This window comes from Haematobia irritans, chromosome 4, assembly GCF_050003625.1.
Source record: "Haematobia irritans isolate KBUSLIRL chromosome 4, ASM5000362v1, whole genome shotgun sequence".
Classification (NCBI taxonomy): Eukaryota; Metazoa; Arthropoda; class Insecta; order Diptera; family Muscidae; genus Haematobia; species Haematobia irritans.
In genome coordinates this window covers 100,925,357-100,946,919 of record NC_134400.1, presented here as the reverse complement: position 1 = coordinate 100,946,919, position 21,563 = coordinate 100,925,357, and positions in this window count along the sequence as shown.

Sequence of the window (21,563 nt, the reverse complement as noted above, 5' to 3'; positions counted from 1 at the left end):
TAGGGATAGATATAATTATATCTACGACATTAGACCTAGGCCAATATTGAGATCTTGTCAGATCTATGTTCATAGTAATTAGATATGATTAGATCTTACCATTTTTCGGATCTACTCATATCTAATTGTATCAAATTAGATCTCTCAATTTTTACTCGGGTATTGAAATTTTTGTCAAAATTTTATTTATAACATATTGAAAATTTTGTCAGAATTTTACTTCTATAGAAAATTTGTGAAGCATTTCATAGTTGGAGAGGAATATTTTGGAAAATCTTCCAAAATATCAAGAATTCTACCAATCTACCAATTAGTAAAAAATCAGCCATTTTGGCAGATCCCCATATTTCAATTCTGGCTATATAATTACCGCACAAAAGTTCATATCCGTTCGTAATTATTTCTTCCCTATATATACCGTTCAAGAAAAGTATATATACATATTTAATCGACCTTTCTTTTGTCTACTATATATCCGGCATGGACTAACTTACAATTTAGAAGATGATGTTAAGAAGTTTTAAGATGCCTTGCCATCGGCCGCAACCCAAGTAATTTAATTGTGGATGACAGTCTTTCGTAGAAGTTTCTACGCAATCCATGGTGGAGGGTACATAAGATTCGGGCTGGCCAAACTTACGGCCGTATGTACTTGTTTTTATTCTAGGCAAATTAGGAACAAATTGTGCAATATTTTAGGTATTTTAACACTAGATGTAAACTAATTTAATTCATGTGCAATATTAATTCAAGGTAAGTATGTAATGTTCAATGTTTTGTAGTTTTAACAATGTAGACTTAGTCCTTTTTGGCAACCATAAATTGAAAATAAAATCAAGTATATACGGCCGTAAGTTCGGCCAGGCCGAAGCTTATGTACCCTCCACCATGGATTACGTAGAAACTTCTACTGAAGACTGTCATCCACAATCGAATTACTTGGGTTGCGGTAACACTTGCCGATGTCAAGGTATCTTAAAACTTCCTAACACCGTCTTCTAAATTGCAAGGTAATCCATACGTAGTATATATTAAACTAAACAAGTATATACAGTAGTAAGTTCGGCCGGGCCGAATCTTAAATACCCACCAGCATGAATCAAATATAATAGTTTCCTTTGAAAACTCTTCGTCGGTGCGGGTATCTTTATAATATATGTAGGATTTAAGGGGGCTTGATGACAGATATTCTCCCAAGCAGATCAATTCAACCAGTACACTTCCCGAAGATAAATTTAAAGATTCTACCTATGAATACTAGAACAGATTCTGGATTTATAAGAACCAATTTTGTTTGAATTTTAGAGAAATCATAAACATATCGTGTAAATGATGAAAAAAGCCTTGATTTGATATCTTAAATCCGTAGATTTTCACCGATATTATATAAATGATAACGAGGAGTAAAATGGAAATTTCACTTTTAGTTTCAAACAATTTATATGATCATTGCTCCTGCCATACCCTCAAGAAATGAAATCGGTCAATCGATCAATGTCTTACATAATGGACCGGTAGAAATAACTGCGATACAAATTTTGGAGGGTCTAAAATACCAGTATATTTACATTTTCAGGCAAAGTGGATAAAAACTACAGATTCTAGCAGCCTAAGAAATAAATCCGGGAGGTACGTCTATATGGGGGCTATACCAAAACATGGACCAATACTCAAAATTTTCGACACACCTCGTAATGTTCTTCAAATACCTCTAGAATTCCAATTTCAGACAAACTGGGTAAAAACTACGAAATCTAAAATCGGGCGATCAGTCTATAATTTCTGGCAAATTGGATAAAAACTACGGTTTCTATAAGTCGAAGAAGTAAATTTGGGAAATCGGTCTACATGGGTGCTACAACGAAACATGGACCCATACACCCCATTTTCTGCACACCTATTTGTGGTCCTAAAATACATCTCGATTTCCAATTTTAGTCAAATCGAATAAAAACTACGGTTTCTAGAAGCTCAAAACCCCAAATAGGGGGTTTATATGGGAGATATATCAAAACTTGGACCGATACTCCCCATTTTCGACGCACCTATTTGTGGTCTTAAAATACCTCTAGATTTTCAATTTCAAGCAAATCGGATAGACAATAAAGTATCTAGACGCCCAAGAAGTAAAATCGGGAGATCGGTCTATATGTGGGCTATACCAAAACATGAACCAATACTCCCCATTTTCGACACACCTATTTGTGGTCTCAAAATACCTCTATATTTTCAATTTCAAGCAAATCGGATAGAAAATATAGTTTCTAGACGCCCAAGAAATAATATCGGGATTTCGGTCTATATGGGGGCTATACCAAAACATGGACCGATACATCCAATTTTCGGCACGCGTATTTGTGGTCCTAAAATACTTCCAGATTTAAATTTCAGGCCAATCGGATAGTAAATACAGTTTCTAGAAGCCCAAGAAATAAAATCGGGAGCTCGATCTATATGGGGGCTTTGCGAAAACATGGACCGATACGAACCATTTTCGACACACCTCTTTATGGTCCTAAAATACCTCTAGATTTTTAATTTCATGCAAATTGGATAAAAATACAGTTTCTGGACACCCAAGAAGCAAAATCCGGAAATCGGTCTATATGGGGGCTATACCAAACCATGACCCGATAGGCACAATTTTCGGCACACTCTTTGATTATCCTAAAACACATCCAGATTTCCAATTTCAGGCAAATTGGATAAAAACTACGGGTTTTCAAAGTCCAAGGCCACAAATCGGGAGGTCTTGCGTGTTTGTTAGAGAACATATACTAACAACATGTTCCAAATTTCAACCGGATCGGATGAATTTTGCTCTTGCAAAAGGATCCGGAGGTCAAATCTGGGGATCGGTTTAAATGGGGGCTATATATAATTATGGATCGACATGGACCAATTTTTGCATGGTTGTTAGAGATGGTATACTAATACCATGTACAAAATTTCAGCCGGATCCGATGAAATTTGCTTCTCTTAGAGGATCCGCAAACTAAATCTGGGGATCGGTTTATATGGGGGCTAGATATAATTATGGACCGATATGGACCAGTTTTTGCACGGTTGCTACACCCTCAAAAAAAAAATCGCTTCGCTAACATATGTTCCAAACATATTTTGCAGGAAGCACATATATTATTGGATACTGCCGAAACATTAATATGTTTGTTTTATGTGAACATATTATATGTTTAGAAGCATTTTGAGCCCAAAAATATTATATGCTTGGAAGAATTTTCCCCAAAGAAGATTGTGCTCATTCCCTCACATAATTTTCACTTCCACGAAATTTTTTAGTTCTTGGCACATTTTTCTGTAATACAAATAATGTTGAAGAAATTATTCAATTTTATAAATTTTTTAAATTTTACCTTTCGCCTGGACAGAGAATCGAACCGAGTACCATACAGTTTGTAAGCCAACACACTATCCACTGGGCTACGTAGCTGCTATAGTCACCGGTAGACAATTATCGTTATAAATTACATTTATATAGCATAGTTTGAAGCGCCCACGAGCCCATGCAAACATAACATTATTTAACAGAAACATACATTTGTTGGCCACGTGGAGCAGTGGTTAGCGTGTGTGCCTTACTAATTTAGTTTTCTTTTTTTTTTTAATGTACACATTTATATTTATAATATATTAAATTTGTGTCATGAAACTTCGAAATGTGGGTTATTAAAGATTACAGTCAGAATGGACTGAGCTTTTGGATAAAATATTATTTTTTTATTGAAAAAAATAACAATTTTGTAACAAAAAACTGTTTTTGTTATAACATAAAAGTTTGAAATTTTGGAAGGAATTCAAAAGCTCTAACGAAAGAAGAACGTGGAGTCGAGTATAAACATACATAAATAATTTTTTTATAATATACACATACATTTATTTAGGCGTGAACAGTTTTTTACTAGCATTTAACACCATTTTGAATGCATTTAAAGCTTATCGTGTTTTGTACTTAATTTCATTCATTTTAAAGAAAATAAAATTTTTCAATTATTTTAGCTGCAAAACTCGAACTTAATGCCAGCTTTTATATTTGAACGTGTCCGTCAACTCATATTGGACTACTTATTAATAAAGAGGAACTAAACTTTTGTTTTTATACATTTTACACCCTCAAAAAAAATCGCTTCTCTAACATATGTTCCAAACATATTTTGCAGGAAACACATATATTATTGGATACTGCAGAAACATTAATATGTTTGTTTTATCTGAGCGTATTATATGTTTGGAAGCATTTTGAGTCCAAAAATAGTATATGTTTGGAAGAATTCCCCAAAGAAGATTGTGCTCATTCCCTCACATAATTTTCACTACCACGAAATTTTTGAGTTCTTCGCATCTTTTTCTGTAATACAAATATGCTGTTTTTTCTTTCAAATGTCTATTCTCTTGGTTCCGAATGTATATTCTCTTTATTCTGAATACTCATTCTAATATTCAAATTAAATAGTAATTAGACTTAAGCATATAAAATTTATGGCCTTATCATGAAACAGTTTTCCGAACCAACATACAAGCGGTTTCACAGAAATTGCTCTCATTTCATTCTATCGCTGTGTTATGTTGATATCTTTTTATTCAACCATCCCGGTTTCCATCTCTATTTATTTCTCTATACTAACTCTCTCTCTCTCTCTGGCGCTCTTTGAATAAAGTATCACAACATATATATGTTTACTCGAAATTTGTAAATTTATATATGTTTACATTCACACATATTATTTTTATGAAACATTCATGCCCCAAACATAATATATTCTAACATATTAACATATGTATCCCAAACATTTTGTGTTAGTTTAGGAACATTACATGTTTGCACTTAAATATATTGTGTTTAAAAATTGTGCCCGAAACACATTTTGTTTATATCGGAACATATTAAAAACATATTTTTCTAACAGTGTACTGTTTAACTTTTCACTGTTTCCACCTTTTTCATCTTTCGTCAACCCTGTCGATTTCCATCTCTATTTCTTTCTCCATACTCTCTCTCTATCTCTCTCTCTGTCGCTCTGTGAATAAAATGTCAGACCATATACTTACACCATGTACCAAATTTGAGCCAGATCGGATGAAATATGCTACTCTTAGAGGCTCCGCAAGCCAAATCTGGGGGTCCGTTTATATAATGGCTATACGTAAAAGTAGACTAATATGGCCCATTTGCAAAATACCATCCGATCTACGTCAATAACAACTATATAGTTTGTTTCGTTCGGAAGTTAGCGTGATTTCAACAGACGGACGGACGGACAGACATGCTTAGATCTACTCAGAATTTCACCACGACCCAGAATATATATACTTCGTGGGGTCTTAGAGCAATATTTCGATGTGTTACAAACGGAATGACAAAGTTAATATACCCCTCATCCTATGGTGGAGGGTATAAAAATATTTATTTGTCAAAATATCACAACATTTTTTAATTCACATCCAAAACACTGAATTTGGATCATACCTTAAAAAGTGATGTAAATTCAATGGAACGGCTGTTGAAATGGCGGAAATCCGTCCTATGACAAGCCCATGTTTATTTCATCGCTTTTGCACCAATGTTGCACCACTTCATGATCCAAAAAGAATATTTTCACTACTGTTTTGGCGATGCTTTTGTGTTGCTGGGTATGTTTAATTCATTTATAATATACAAATTTTCATTAACATTAACATATGTATGCATTCGTAGACATTCAAAACTTCTATTTTTATACCCTTCGCCTTCACTTTGGTACAGGGTATAACAAGTTTCTGCATTTCTATGTAACACGAAGAAGGAAAAGTCTGAGACCCATCGTTTAGTATACCGATCGTCTTAAAATTGATTTCTGAGTCGAGTTAGGTATGTCCGTCTGTCTGTCTGTTCATGTATTTTTGTGTGCAAAGTACAGGTCGCAGTTTAAGTCTGATCGCCCTCAAATTTGGCATGGGGTCGTTTTTCGGGACAAAGAGAATCGCTATGGATTTTGGAAAAAAATCGGTTCAGATTTAGATATAACTTTTATATATATTTATCATCGATCTGGTTTTTCGGGACAAAGAGAATCGCTATGGATTTTGGAAAAAAATCGGTTCAGATTTAGATATAACTTTTATATATATTTATCATCGATCTGGTCATAATGGGCATATTTATCAACCGAACTTCGTCAAATTCCATACATCCGACTATTTTATGAGTCTGGAAAAACTTGCAAAATATCAGGCAAATCGGTTCAGATTTATATATAGCTCCTGAAGGGTATTTTATAGAGTCCGCACCTCCTGACTTTAGACTTTAGTAACTTGTTTAACTTATGAGTTTTTCTCAAACAATTTATGAATTCCATTATTGGAAGCCTTATTTGAACACTTTCATACAATAAAAGATTTTTATACCCTTCACCACTACTGTGGTACAGGGTATAATAAGACCAACCTTTTAGTATACGGATCGGCTTAGAATTAAATTCTGAGTCGATTTAGCGATGTCCGTCTGTCTGTCTGTCTGTCCGTCTGTCCGTCTATCTGTCTGCCTGTTGATGTATTTTTGTGTGCAAAGTACAGCTCGCAGTTTTAGTCCGATTGTCCTAAAATTTGGTATAGGGTCCTGCTTCGGCTCAAAGACGATCCTTATTGATTTTGGAAAAAATCGGTTCAGATTTAGATATAGCTGCCATATATATTTTTCACCGATCTGGTCATAATTGGCGTGTATACCAACCGATCTTCCTCAAATTCCGTACATTCGCATATTTTATGAGTCTCGAAAAACTTGCCAAATATCAGCCAAATCGGTTCAGATTTAGATATAGCTCCCATATATAGCTTTCGCCCGATTTACACTTATTTGCCCACAGAGGCCAATGTTTTGCTCCGATTTAGTTGAAATTTTTCATAGGGAGTAGAATTAGGATTGTAACTATGCGTGCCAAATTTGGTTGAAATCGGTTCAGATTTGGATATATCTCCCATATATATCGTTCGCCCGATTTACACTCATAGTTGATTTAGTTGAAATTTTGCACAGGGAGTAGAATTAGCATTGTAGCTATGCGTGACAAATTTGGTTGACATCGGTTCAGATTTAGATGTAGCTCCCATATATAGCTTTCGCCCGATTTACACTCATATGACCACAGAGGCCAATTATTAACTCCAATTTAGTTGAAATTTTGCACAGGGAGTAGAATTAGCATTGTAGCTATGCGTGCCAAATTTGGTTGACATCGGTTCAGATTTAGATATAACTCCCATATATAGTTTTCCGATTTCGACAAAAATGGTCAAAATACCAAAATTTTCCTGGTTAAATCGCCACTGCTTAGTCGAAAAATTGTAAAAATGACTAATTTTCCTAAACTTCTAATACATATATATCGAGCGAAAAATCATAAAAACAACTTTTGCGAAGTTTCCTTAAAATTGCTTCAGATTTAAATGTTTCCCATATTTATACCCTTCACCACTACTGTGGTACAGGGTATAATAAGTTTGTGCATTTGTATGTAACGCCAAGAAATAATTGTCATAGACCCATCGTTTAGTATACCGATCGGCTTAGAATTAAATTCTGAGTCGATTTAGCGATGTCCGTCTGTCTGTCTGTCTGTCTGTCCGTCCGTCTGTCTGTATATGTAATTTTGTGCACAAAGTACAGGTCGCAGTTTAAGCCCGATCGTCTTCAAATTTGACATAACGTCTTTCTTCGGGTAGAAGACAATCGCTATTGATTTTGGAAAAAATCGGTTCAGATTTAGATATAGCTGCCATATATAGTTATCACCGATTTGATCATAATTCACGTATTTATGAACCGACGTTCTTCAAATTTTGTACATCTGTATGTTTTGTCAGTCCCGTAAAAACTGCCAAATATCAGCTAAATCGGTTCAGATTTATATATAGCTCCCGTACGTTTAAAAGTATCGTTAAGAGTGCTTAATTTGGTTAAAAACGGTTCCGATTTAGATATAGCTCCCATATATATCTTTCGTCCGATTTGGATATATGTTTTTACTAACATTGTGTTCCACCTCAGCGCATAAGCCGACTTAAATGTAAAATCTATAAGTATTGCAGAACTCTGTACAGATCTGCTCAGATATACAGAATATATGTGTATGGATTCAATAGCATCCAACACATTGGACGGATTTGATATCGTATCCAAAATGTGGACTTACAAAGTGGTGAAGGGTATAATATAGTCGGCCCCGCCCGACTTTAGGCTTTCCTTACTTGTTTCTTTTGTTTTTTATACCCTGCGCCACACTGTGGAACAGGGTATTATAAGTTAGTGCATATGTTTGTAACACCCAGAAGGAGACGAGATAGACACATGGTGTCTTTGGCAATAATGCTCAGGGTGCGTCCCTGAGTCGATATAACCATGTCCGTCTGTCCGTCCGTCCGTCTGTCTGTGAACACGTTTTTGTGATCAAAGTCTAGGTCGCAATTTAAGTCCAATCGCCTTCAAATTTGGCACATGTTCCTAATTTGGGTCAGAATAGAACCCTATTGATTTTGGAAGAAATCGGTTCAGATTTAGATATAGCTCCCATGTATATATTTCGCCCGATATGCACTAATATGAACACAGCAGCCAGAGTTTTATACCGATTTGCTTGAAATTTTGTACAAACATAACACTTAGTCGCATAGTCAAGTGTGCAAAATTTGATTGAAATCGGTTCAGATTTGGATATAGCTCCCATATATATCATTCGCCCGATATGGACTTATATGGCCCCAGAAGCCAGATTTTTGGCCGAATTTGGTTGAAATTTTGCACTAGGAGTACAATTAGTAGTATATTCAAGTGTGCAAAATTTGATTGAAATCGGCTCAGATTTAGATATAGCTCCCATATATATCTTTCGCCCGATATGGACTAATATGGTCCTAAAAGCCAGAGTTTTGTACCAATTTGGTTGAAATTTTGCACAAGGAGTAGATTTAGCATTGTTGCTATGCGTGCCAAATTTGGTTGAAATCGATTCAGATTTAGATATCGCTCCCATATATATCTTTCGCCCGATATGGACTAATATGGTCCTAAAAGCCAGAGTTTTGTACCAATTTGGTTGAACTTTTGCACAAGGAGTAGATTTAGCATTGTTGCTATGCGTGCCAAATTTGGTTGAAATCGATTCAGATTTAGATATAGCTCCTATATATATCTTTCGCCCGATATGCACTTATATGGACCCAGAAGCCAGAGTTTTATCCCGATTAGCTTGAAATTTTGCACTAGGAGTACAATTGGTAGCATAGTCATGTGTGCCAAATTTGATTAAAGTCGCTTCAGATTTAGATATAGCTTCCATATATATTTTTCGCCCGATATGGACTTATATGGCCCCAGAAGCCAGAGTTTTGGCCCAATTTGGTTGAAATTTTGCATTAGGAGTACAATTAGTAATATAGTCATGTCTGCCAAATTTGATTGAAATCGGTTCAGATTTGGATATAGCTCCCATATATAGCTTTCGCCCGATTTACACTCATATGACCAAAAAGGCCATTTTTTTGCTCCGATTTAGTTGAAATTTTGCACAGGGAGTAGAATTAGCATTGTAGCTATGCGTGCCAAATTTGGTTGAAATCGGTTCAGATTTAGATATATCTCCCATATATAGCTTTCGCCCGATTTACACTCATATGAGCACAGAGGCCAATTTTGAACTCCGATTTAGTTGAAATTTTGCACAGGGAGTAGAATTAGCATTGAAACTATGCGTGCCAAATTTGGTTGAAATCGGTTCAGATTTAGATATATCTCCCATATATAGCTTTCGCCCGATTTACACTCATATGAGCACAGAGGCCAATTTTGAACTCCGATTTAGTTGAAATTTTGCACAGGGAGTAGAATTAGCATTGAAACTATGCGTGCCAAATTTGGTTGAAATCGGTTCAGATTTGGATATATCTCCCTTATATAGCTTTCGCCCGATTTACACTCATATGACCACAGAGGCCATTTTTATACCCACCACCATAGAATGGTGACTGGGGTATAATAAGTTTGTCATTCCGTTTGTAACACATCGAAATATCGATTTCCGACTATATAAAGTATATATATTATTGATCAGGGAGAAATTCTAAGACGATATAACGATGTCCGTCTGTCCGTCTGTCTGTCTGTCTGTCTGTCTGTTGTAATCACGCTACAGTCTTCAATAATGAAGCAATCGTGCTGAAATTTTGCACAAACTTGTCTTTTGTCTGCAGGCAGGTCAAGTTCGAAGATGGGATATATCGGTCCAGGGTTTGATATAGTCCCCATATAAACCGACCACCCGATTTGGGGTCTTGGGCTTATAGAAATCGTAGTTTTTATCCAATTTGCCTGAAATTTGAAATCTAGAGGTATTTTATGACCATAAAGAGGTGTGACAAAAATGGTGAGTATTGGTCGATGTTTTGGTATAGCCCCCATATAGACCGATCTCCCGTTTTTACTTCTTGGGCTTATAGAAACCGCAGTTTTTATTCAATTTACCTGAAATTGGAAATCTAGAGGTATTGTAGGACCACAAATACGTGTGCCAAAAATTGTGAGGATCGGCCCATGTTTTGGTATGGTCCCCATATATACCGATCTCCCGATTTTACTTCTTGGGCTTATAGAAACCGCAGTTTTTATTCAATTTACCTGAAATTGGAAATCTAGAGGTATTGTAGGACCACGAATACGTGTGCTAAAAATTGTGAGTATCGGCCCATGTTTTGGCCCCCATAAAGACCGATCTCCCGATTTGGGGTCTTGGGCTTATAGAAACCGTAGTTTTTATCCAATTTGTCTGAAATTGGAAATCTAGAGGTATTTTAGCACCATAAAGAGGTGTGCCGAAAATGGTGATTATCGGTCCATATTTTGGTATAGCCCCCAAATAGACCGATTTCCCGATTTTACTTCTTGGGCTTCTAGAATCCGTACTTTATATACAATTTGCCTGAAATTGGAAATTTATAGGTATTTTAGGACCATAAAGAGGTGTGCCAGAAATGGTGAGTATCGGTCCATGTTTTGGTATAACCCCCATATAGACCGATATCCCGATTTTACTTCTTAGGCTTCTAGAATCTGAGGTTTTTATCCAATTTGCCTGAAATTGGAAATCTAGAGGTATTTTCGGCCCATAAGGAAGTGTGCCGAAAACGGTGAGTATCGGTCCATATTTTAGTATAGCCCCCATAAGATCTCCCGATTTAACTCCTTGGGTTTCTAGAAACCGTAGTTTTTATCCGATTTGCCTGAAATTGTAAATATTCTGGTATTTTAGACTCACAAAAACGTGTATCGGATTAAGTGTTTATCGGTCCATTTGGTAATGCCTCCATATAGACCGACTTCACTTCTTGAGGGCATAGAAGGCGCACTGATCATGGAAATTACTTGAAACTCGATGTAAAATTTCCAGATTTTATTTCTCGGGTGAAAATCTACAGATTTAAGATTTCAAATCAAGACGTTATTTTATAATTTTCTTGCACACTTACAAGAGATGTTAATGATTCCTCTAAAACTCAAACAAAAATGGTTTTTATAAATCCAGAATCTGATATAGTCCTCATAGGTGAAATCTTTAAGCCCTCCTGAAATTTCAAAGGAAACCCTAATATTTGGTTCATGGTGGTGGGTATTTAAGGTTCGGCCCGGCCGAACTTACTTCTGTATATACTTGTTTTGCTCCGATTTAGTTGAAATTTTGCACAGGGAGTAGAATTAGCATTGTAGCTATGCGTGCCAAATTTGGTTGAAATCGGTTCAGATTAAGATATATCTCCCATATATAGCTTTCGCCCGATTTACACTCATATGACCAAAAAGGCAATTTTTAACTCCGATTTATTTGAAATTTTGCACAGAGTGTAGAATTAGCATTGTTGATATGCGTGCCAAATTTGGTTGAAATCGGTTCAGATTTAGATATAGCTCCCATATATATGTTTTTCTGATTTCGACAAAAATGGTCAAAATACCAACAATTTCCTTGTAAAATCGCCACTGCTTAGTCGCAAAGTTGTAAAAATGACTCTACTTTTCCTAAACTTCTAATACATATATATCGAGCGATAAATCATAAATAAACTTTTGCAAAGTTTCCTTAAAATTGCTTCAGATTTAAATGTTTCCCATATTTTTTTACTAACATTTTTGTAGAAGTCTATAGATTTTGTAGAAGTCTATCAAATTCTTCCAGATCGAGTGATATTTAAATGTATGTATTTGGGACAAACCTTTATATATAGCCCCAAACACATTTGACGGATGTGATATGGTATCGAAAATTTAGATCTACAAAGTGGTGCAGGGTATAATATAGTCGTCCCCGCCCGACTTTAGAGTTTCCTTACTGGTTTTTTACTAACATTGTGTTCCACCCTAGTGCATTAGCCGACTTAAATTTTGAGTCTATAGATTTTGTAGAAGTCTATCAAATTCTTCCAGATCGAGTGATATTTAAATGTATGTATTTGGGACAAACCTTTATATATAGCCCCAAACACATTTGACGGATGTGATATGGTATCGAAAATTTAGATCTACAAAGTGGTGCAGGGTATAGTATAGTCGGCCCCGCCCGACTTTAGACTTTACTTACTTGTTTTTTTTTTTTTTCTATTTAGCGTTTATTTGTGGTTCAATAGTTATTCAACTATGATTGCTTTTGAAATATTCCACCTAAACATTTCACCGAGAAATGTTAGTTACAAGTTTATAATAAGACATTACTAGCTTAACTATCTTAAATAACTAACTGTAACTAGATTTGCTGTAGTTTTAAATAATGGTGAATAATGGTAACATCAGTCCTAAAAAATGTCTGCAAAAATTTCGGAAATTGAATGTCCTCTTGGAGATTAAGCCTACAGATTAAATGGGAACAATACGACCTGCTACAATAGTATTTGGTTATTATAGAAGTTTTTTTTTGTAAAGTGTTCGTCTGAGTTTCTATGCAAAATTTTAAGTCATGTTCGTTGCTGGTATTTACAACAACTCTGTTAAAAAAGAGGGATAACAACAATTTTTAACACTTGAGCACAAAATAGAAACGAACGCCATGAAAGAGAAATGATGATGGTTTTTCTGCTCACATTGAATCTCTTGTCTATCTAGCATCGATGAATAGCAACGACGAAATGAAAACTGTGAAGATTAAAAAGAGTTTCATTGCCGAAAAAATGCAAGTGTCATACTATAGACTTCCAAATACCATATACACAAGAGTAGTTTTTATTTTGTTGTTTTTTCGCACTTCGACAAAAATTTAATTTTTTTATAAAAAAGTAGTTTTGTTTCGACCGTTTTACTTTAAAACTAAATAAGGGGTGAGTCTGAAAAAACTTGTGCACACTTGATCAGCGGTGATATTGTCTAGTGGTTAAGTAACAATTTTTGAATATTTCATTTCATTTGGATATTTTGAATGCAATGAACACTGAAAGAGGAGTTTGTGAAAAATTAAAATTAAATTATAACAACTAAGGGAAGTCTAAATTCGGGCGGGCAGACTATATTACACCCTGCACCACATTGTAGATCTACATTTTGCACCCAGAGAAGGAATATGATCACCTCAAACATGTTTTAAGAGCAAAATGTTATTTTTGGGTGGTGACCATGTAACATGGTTTTCACAACCATGTTATTTCCTCGGAAATCATGTATCTGATTTCGGCAAGCAGGTTATATTTGACGAGAAAATAACATTTTAGTGACAAACATGTTACATGGTCACCATACAAAAATAACATTTTGCTCTTGAAACATGTTTGAGGTGATCATATTCCTTCTCTGCGTGTGGGTACCATCTCAAATCCTTCAAATTTGTTGGAAATTATAGAAAGGTTTATCTTCCCACTGGGTATTTTGGACATATTTGCTCAAATTGGAGAAACATATACAGTGAAACCTCTCAAACATGAACACTCTGAAAACCGGTCACCTCCCAAACGTGGACAGTTGTTTGGGGACGTTTGCTATATTAACACATTATACTTAACCTCGCATACCTGGACACCTCTCAAAAGTGGACAAATGATAGGCGATTGTTGGAGTCCACCTTTCAGAGGTTGGAGGAACGTATATATAAGGACATCGCCATTCGATGATGACATCGAAACATTTATTTCTGAAATTCTTATCGAAAATTTGTTCTGATTGATATTGCATATATAACGCAATTGTCGAAGTGGCGATGATTTTCCACATGTATAAAACGTAACGGGTTTTCATTTGTTCATGTATCTGTTTCAAAGCTTCTCTAAGTGGTTTCACTGCAATGTGGAACGCCGTTCGGACTCGGCTATAAAAAGGAGGTCCCTTGTCATTGAGCTTAACATGGAATCGGGCAGCACTCAGTGATAAGAGAGAAGTTCACCAATGTGGTATCACAATGGACTGAATAGTCTAAGTGAGCCTGATACATCGGGCTGCCACAAACCCTAACCTAACCTAACCTAGGCCAGGCCGAATCTTATGTACCCTCCACCATGGATAGCGTAGAAACTTATACGAAAGACTGTCATCCACAATCGAATTACTTGGGTTGTGGTATCTTAAATCGTTTTCTAAATTGTGAGTTAGTCCATACGTGGTATATATTGGACTAAAAAGGTATGTGTAGGTAAGTCTACAAATAATTACGAATCGATATGGACTATTGCACGGTACGTAGGGAGCCAGAATTTGAATATGGGGGCCGCTTATATGGGGGCTATATACAACAATGAACTTGATATGGACCAATTTTTGTGTGATTGGGGATCGATTTATCTGATGGCTATATATAACTATAGACCGATATGGACCTAGTTAGGCATTGTTGTTAACGGCCATATACTAGCACAATGTACCAAATTTCAACTGACTCAGAAGAAATTTGTTCCTCCAAAACCAAATTTCGGGATCGGTTTATATGGAGGCTATATATGATTATGGACTGATATGGACCACTTTTGGCATGGTTGTTAAATATCATATACTACCACCACGTAACAAATTCCAACCAGATCGGATGAATTTTGCTTCTCCAAAGGCACCGGAGGTCAAATCTGGGGATCGGTTTATATGTAATGTGTTTGTTTGTTATGTTTATACATAATTATGGACTGATATGCACCAATTCCAGCATGGTTGTTGGATACCATATACTAACATCACGTACCAAATTTCAACCGAATCGGATGAATTTTGCTCTTCTAAGGGGCTCCGGAATTTAAATCTGGGGATCGGTTTATATGGGGGCTATATATAATTATGGGCCGATTTCGACCAATGTTTGCATAGGTGTTTGAAGGCGCTACGAATATGGGCCCCAGGAAAATAAGCCCCAAACAGTAAATGAAGCAGAACCCCAAATTTGGGGTCGTCTTTCATTATGAATACAAGCCCCATGAACATGGGCCCCATTTTTATGAATGATAGAAACGAAGATGGACCCCAAAAAAACGTTGGGCCCATTTTCATTAAGTATTTTTGAGTGTAGGAAGATGGGCCCCAAAATTACGAAAGAGTGCCCCAAAATTAAAAAACATGAATCAAAATAATTACTAAAGATTTTGTATATCTAAGAGTATTTTTAAATACAACTTTTTAATGCTTATTTAAAAATTATAGTTTACATCAATGCACTAAAACCCAATCTTATTATTCGATTGTACTACAAAAATTTGTATAGAACTATGTTACGGCTATGAAATTTATTGAAGGAATTGTCTTTGACAAAAGTATAAGTGATTCCTTACGTGAAACAACTCCTTACAAAAATACGAACGTGGAAAATACAGATTCAGAAACAGACCACAGTGAGGATGAAATTGCTGATGAAGAGCAGATAGTGTCAAACGAAAGCAACAGAAGCTGCGTTGTTTGTCGGGGCAATAGTCCCAATATAGTTTTTTTACCTTGCAAACATTTAATTGTATGCCATGTAACTTAAAGCTGCAGGCAAATGCAATAGAATGGCATGAAGAAGATTATAAATGTCCTTCTTGCCGTCATGTAGTCCAGGATGTAATTCAAGTGTTTGTTTAAACTAACAAATACTGTACTAATTGTTAACGCTGAAAGCGATTTATTTCATTAATGAATTAATTTTTTTGTTTTTAACTTTGATCATTATATTTCTATTTAATGTAATAAAACGATAAAACCAGATTTGATTTAAGTTTAATCTTTAAAATTAAAAACTAGGCATCTGATAAACTTAAGAATTGAAAATTGGCCCCACATTAAATGAAAACAGGCCCCAAATAAATTTTAGGGCCCATTTTCATTAGGACATTTTAGGGTCCATTTTCATTATGAAATAGAACCCCAAAAAATAAATGAAATACGACCCCAAAAATGAACCAAATTTCGTGTTGTTGTATCGCACGTAATTATTGGGGCTCATTTTCATTAGAAACAGTGGGGCTCATTTTCATGGGGCCCATATTCGTAGCGCCGTGTTTGAAGCCATATATTAACACCACGTACCAAATATCAAATGCATTAAATGAATTTTGGTCTTCCAAGAGGCTCCGGAGCGCAAATCTGGTGATCGATTTATATGGGGGCTAATTATACACCAATTTTTGCATGGTCATTAGAGACCATATACTAACACCATGTACCAAATTTCAGCCTGATCGGATAAAATTTGCTTCTCTTAGAGGCTCCGCAAGCCAAATCGGGGGATCGGTTTATATGCTATATATAATTATTAACTGATGTGGACCAATTTTTGCATAGTTGTTAGAGATCATATACTAACACTATGTACCAAATTTCAGGCGGATCGGATGAAATTTTCTTCTCTTAGAGGCTCGGCAACCAAATTTGGGATCGGTTTATATGGGGGCTATATATAATTATGGACCGATGTGGCCAATTTTTGCATGGTTGATAAAGACCATATAATAACATTATGTACCAAATTTCAGCCGGATCGGATGAAATTTGCTTCTCGTAGAGGCTCCGAAAGCCAAATCTAAGGATCGGTTTATATGGGGGCTATATATAATTATGGACCGATGTAGACCAATTTTTGCATGGTTGTTAGAGACCATATACTTACACCATGTACCAAATTTCAGCCGGATCGGATGAAATTTGCTTCTCTTAGATGGTCTGCAAGCCAAATTTGGAGGTCCGTTTATATGGGGGCTATACGTAAAAGTGGACCGATATGGCCCATTTGCAATACTTGTTTCGTTCGGAAGTTTGCGTGATTTCAACAGACGGACGGACATGCTTAGATCGACTCAGAATTTCACCACGACCCAGAATATATATACTTTATGGGGTCTTAGAGCAATATTTCGATGTGTTACAAATGGAATGACAAAGTTAATATACCCCAATCCTATGGTGGAGGGTATACAAATCATAAAAACTTATAAAAATAATTTATTTGGAAAAATATCACAAAATTGTTTAACATCAGACGCATATCAGAATTGCAACATATGTCGCAACTTCTCTCTAAGGAAAATCAAATGTAAACTATATTTGTTTTTCTAAAATTATTATTATTTCTTTTGAACTTCTGGAACACACGTTGATAATCTAAGCCACTTGTTGGGAAGCTTTATTTTTACTGGCTTTATTTTTACTGGTAGGGTCGCAATATCGTAGACATTCATAATCAAAAAAGTGCACATAAAAAAAGTGAATCCAATAGAAAGGAAAGTTTTAGTTCATTTTAGAAAAGTATAACTAAACTGTATTGTAAATACCGATATCACAATGTCACTAATAAAATGTCTTTAGCGTCATACGCAGTACAAAAAATGGCAAGGAAACTTTTTCAGAACATAATAAATCCATGAACTAAAATAGATTTAAATTGTCTTCATATTGCGTTCAATTGAAGTTTGATGAGAAATACGAAAATAATTTTTCGAATAACCATATGATTTACAAAATATCAATGGTATACCAAAAAAAATTTATAGTTACAACAACAATAAAAGCAGAACAAATATGACTAGACTTTTCTGTTCGGACATAAAGACATTGCATTTTTGTACAATCCAGCAGTTCGGGACGACGGGCATTATCCTAGGCAATCACCACATACCAACTGCATCCCAGTCTGTAGGGTATTAACATTTTGAACTAAAAACGTACAGTAAAAAAGGCAATATTTCAATGCAGGAAGAACACTGGCACAGAACCTTTGTTCTTATCCCTGTGTGATGTGTGCCCCAAATCGAAGACGAGCAAAAAGTGAAATAGAATTAAATTTGATATTTACAGTTTTATACAAAGACAACAGTTTAATGGGACTACTGCGAGACAGAAAATGCAGATACGTTAGCTGGAAATTGATTTTTATTGTTGAATGACGAACGTTTTAAAATAAAGTAAAGTTTTAAGGACCAATCGAACTTCTACGTTCTATAACATTTTAAATACAGGATACAGATCTCATTTATCGATTTTTTTCTGTTTGCGATATATTAACAAGTATATACGGCCGTAAGTTCGGCCAGTCCGAAGCTTATGTACCCTCCACCATGGATTGCGTACAAACTTCTACTAAAAAAAAACTGTCATACACAATCGAATTACTTGAGTTGCGGTAACGCTTGCCGATGGCAAGGTATCTTAAAACCTCCTAACACCGTCTTCTAAATTGTAAGTAAGTCCATACGTGGTATATATAAAATTACAAAAGACCGATTAAATACGTATATAATTCAGCTTGACAAAATTTTCTATATAAATAAAATTTTGACCAATTTTGTGTGATTGGGGATCGGCTATATCCCAGCAAAAAAAGCGTCGCCAAAAAAGTAATGAAAATGTTCTTTGTGGATCCGGAAGTGGTGCAAAATTGACGCAGAAGGGATGAAATTAACATGGGCTTGTCATAGGACGGAAGTTCTCCATTTCAACAGCCGTTGCACTGAGTTTGCATCACTTTTTTAGGTGTGATCCAAATGCAATGTTTTAAATGTAAATCAAAAAATTCTGCGATATTTTGTGAAATAAATAATTTTTATAATTTTTTATAATTTTTAATCGATTCTAACGCTTGTCGGAAATGTTTGAACTCAAATATTCACAATTTTTTCAGATTGGATTTAGCATTTTTTTTTCGACAAAATTTAAATGATTTGTACCATTTTATGAATTCTTACTCTGTTTTTGACCTATTTGAAACAAAAAAAACTAAAAATTATCCATTAAAAGTATGAAAAAACAAGTTATAAAAAATTAAATTAAAAGAACTTCCTGGGTAGTTAAAATAAAGAACATCATTGGGAGTGCATCTTCTGGAAGTGCTTTTAAAGTTGTGCCTTTGGAAGAACTTCCAAGTTTTTTTTGCTGTGATGTTATAACTATAGACCGATATAGACCAATTTTGGTATGGTTGTTAGCGGCCATATACTAACACCACGGTCCAAATTTGAACCGGATAGGATGAATTATGTTCCTCCAAGAGGCTCCGTAGGTCAAATCTGGAGAACGGTTTATATGGGGGCTATATATAGCTATGGACTGATATGGACCAATTCTGGCACGGTTGTTAGAGACCATATACTAACACCATGTTCCAAATTTAAACCAGATCGGATGAAATTTGCTTCTCTTAGAAGCTCCGCAAGCCAAATCTGAGGGTCCGTTTATATGGGAGCTATATATAATTATGGACCGATGTGGACTAATTTCCGCATGGTTGTTAGAGACCATATACCAACACCAAGTACTAAATTTCAGGCGGATCGGATGCAATTTGCTTCCCTTTGAGGCTCAGCAAGCCAAATCTGGGGATCGGTTTATATGGAGGCTATATATAATTATGGACCGATGTAGACCAATTTTTGCATGGGTGTTAGAGACCATATACCAACATCAAGTACCAAATTTCAGCCGGATCGGATGAAATTTGCTTCCCTTTGAGGCTCCGCAAGCCAAATCTGGGGATAGGTTTATATGGAGGCTATATATAATTATTGACCGATGTAGACCAATTTTTGCATGGTTGTTAGACACCATATACCAACACCATGTACCAAATTTCAGCCGGATCGGATGAAATTTGCTTCTCTTTGAGGCTCCGCAAGCCAAATCTGGGGATCGGTTTATATGGAGGCTATATATAATTATGGACCGATGTGGACCAATTTTTGCATTGTGGTTAGAGACCACATACCAACATCATGTACCAAATTCCAGCCGGATAGGATGAACTTTGCTTCTCTTTGAGGCTCCGCAAGCCAAATCTGGGGATCGGTTTGTATGGGGCCTATATATAATTATGGACCGATGTGGACCAATTTTTGCATAGTTGTTACAGACCATATACCAACACCATGTACCAAATTTTAGCCCAATCGGATGAAATATGCTTCTCTTAGAAGCTCCGCAAGCCAAATCTGAGGTTCCGTTTATAACAACTACTTGTGCCATGTTTCAAGTCGATAGCTTGTTTCGTTCGGAAGTTAGCGTGATTTCAACAGACGGACGGACATGCTTAGATCGACTCAGAATTTCACCACGACCCAGAATATATATACTTTATGGGGTCTTAGAGCAATATTTCGATGTGTTACAAACGGAATGACAAAGTTAATATACCCCCACCCTATGGTGGAGGGTATAAAAAGGCTATTCACATAAAAACAAAGGTCAGTATAAAAATACATTTTGTAACATATACTTCAAAGCAAAAAATATTTCCTCACTTTGGAAAAAAAGCCTTTAAACCAAAAATGCAAAATCCTCAATATAAGTCTTGGCCTTGGGGAACTTTTCCATTTTCAAACTGAAATTACACCTTGATGTAACAAGGAAAGTATACCTGCATTCCACTACCAATAGTTTACCTTATATTGAGTTTTGAATGTGTAGTACGGGAACATGAAAAGGGTGGTTAAAATTTCAAGGGCCGATGTTGATTTCGAATAAAACACAAACTGTTTAGGAAATTATTGTAATTTTATTTTATTATGATATATTGGTATTACTCAATTATGTATGGAGCAAAATATCGGCCAAATGGGCGCCGCGACCTCGGTGACACACCTTCATCCGATGGTCCAAATTTTCGATGACGCTGAGGCATAATGGAGGTTCTATGCCGTTAATGTGCCGAATTATCTCATCCTTTAGCTCTTGAATTGTTGCTGGCTTATCGACGTACACCTTTTCTTCCAAATAACCCCAAAGAAAAAGGTCCAACGGTTTCAAATCACATGATTTTGGCGGCCAATTGACATCGCCATTACGTGAGATAACACGGCCATTGAATTTGTTGCGCAAAAGAGCCATTGTTTCGTTAGCTGTGTGGCAAGTGGCACCGTCCTGCTGAAACAACATAACGTCCACATCCATATCTTCCAATTCGGGCCATAAAAAGTTCGTTATCATCTCACGATAGCGAACACCATTCACAGTAACTGCCTGGCCGGCCTCATTTTGGAAAAAACAAACGGCCCGATGATGCCGCCAGCCCATAAACCGAACCAAACAGTCACTCTTTGTGGGTGCATTGGTTTTTCGACAATCACCCTTGGATTCTCATTCGCCCAAATGCGGCAATTCTGTT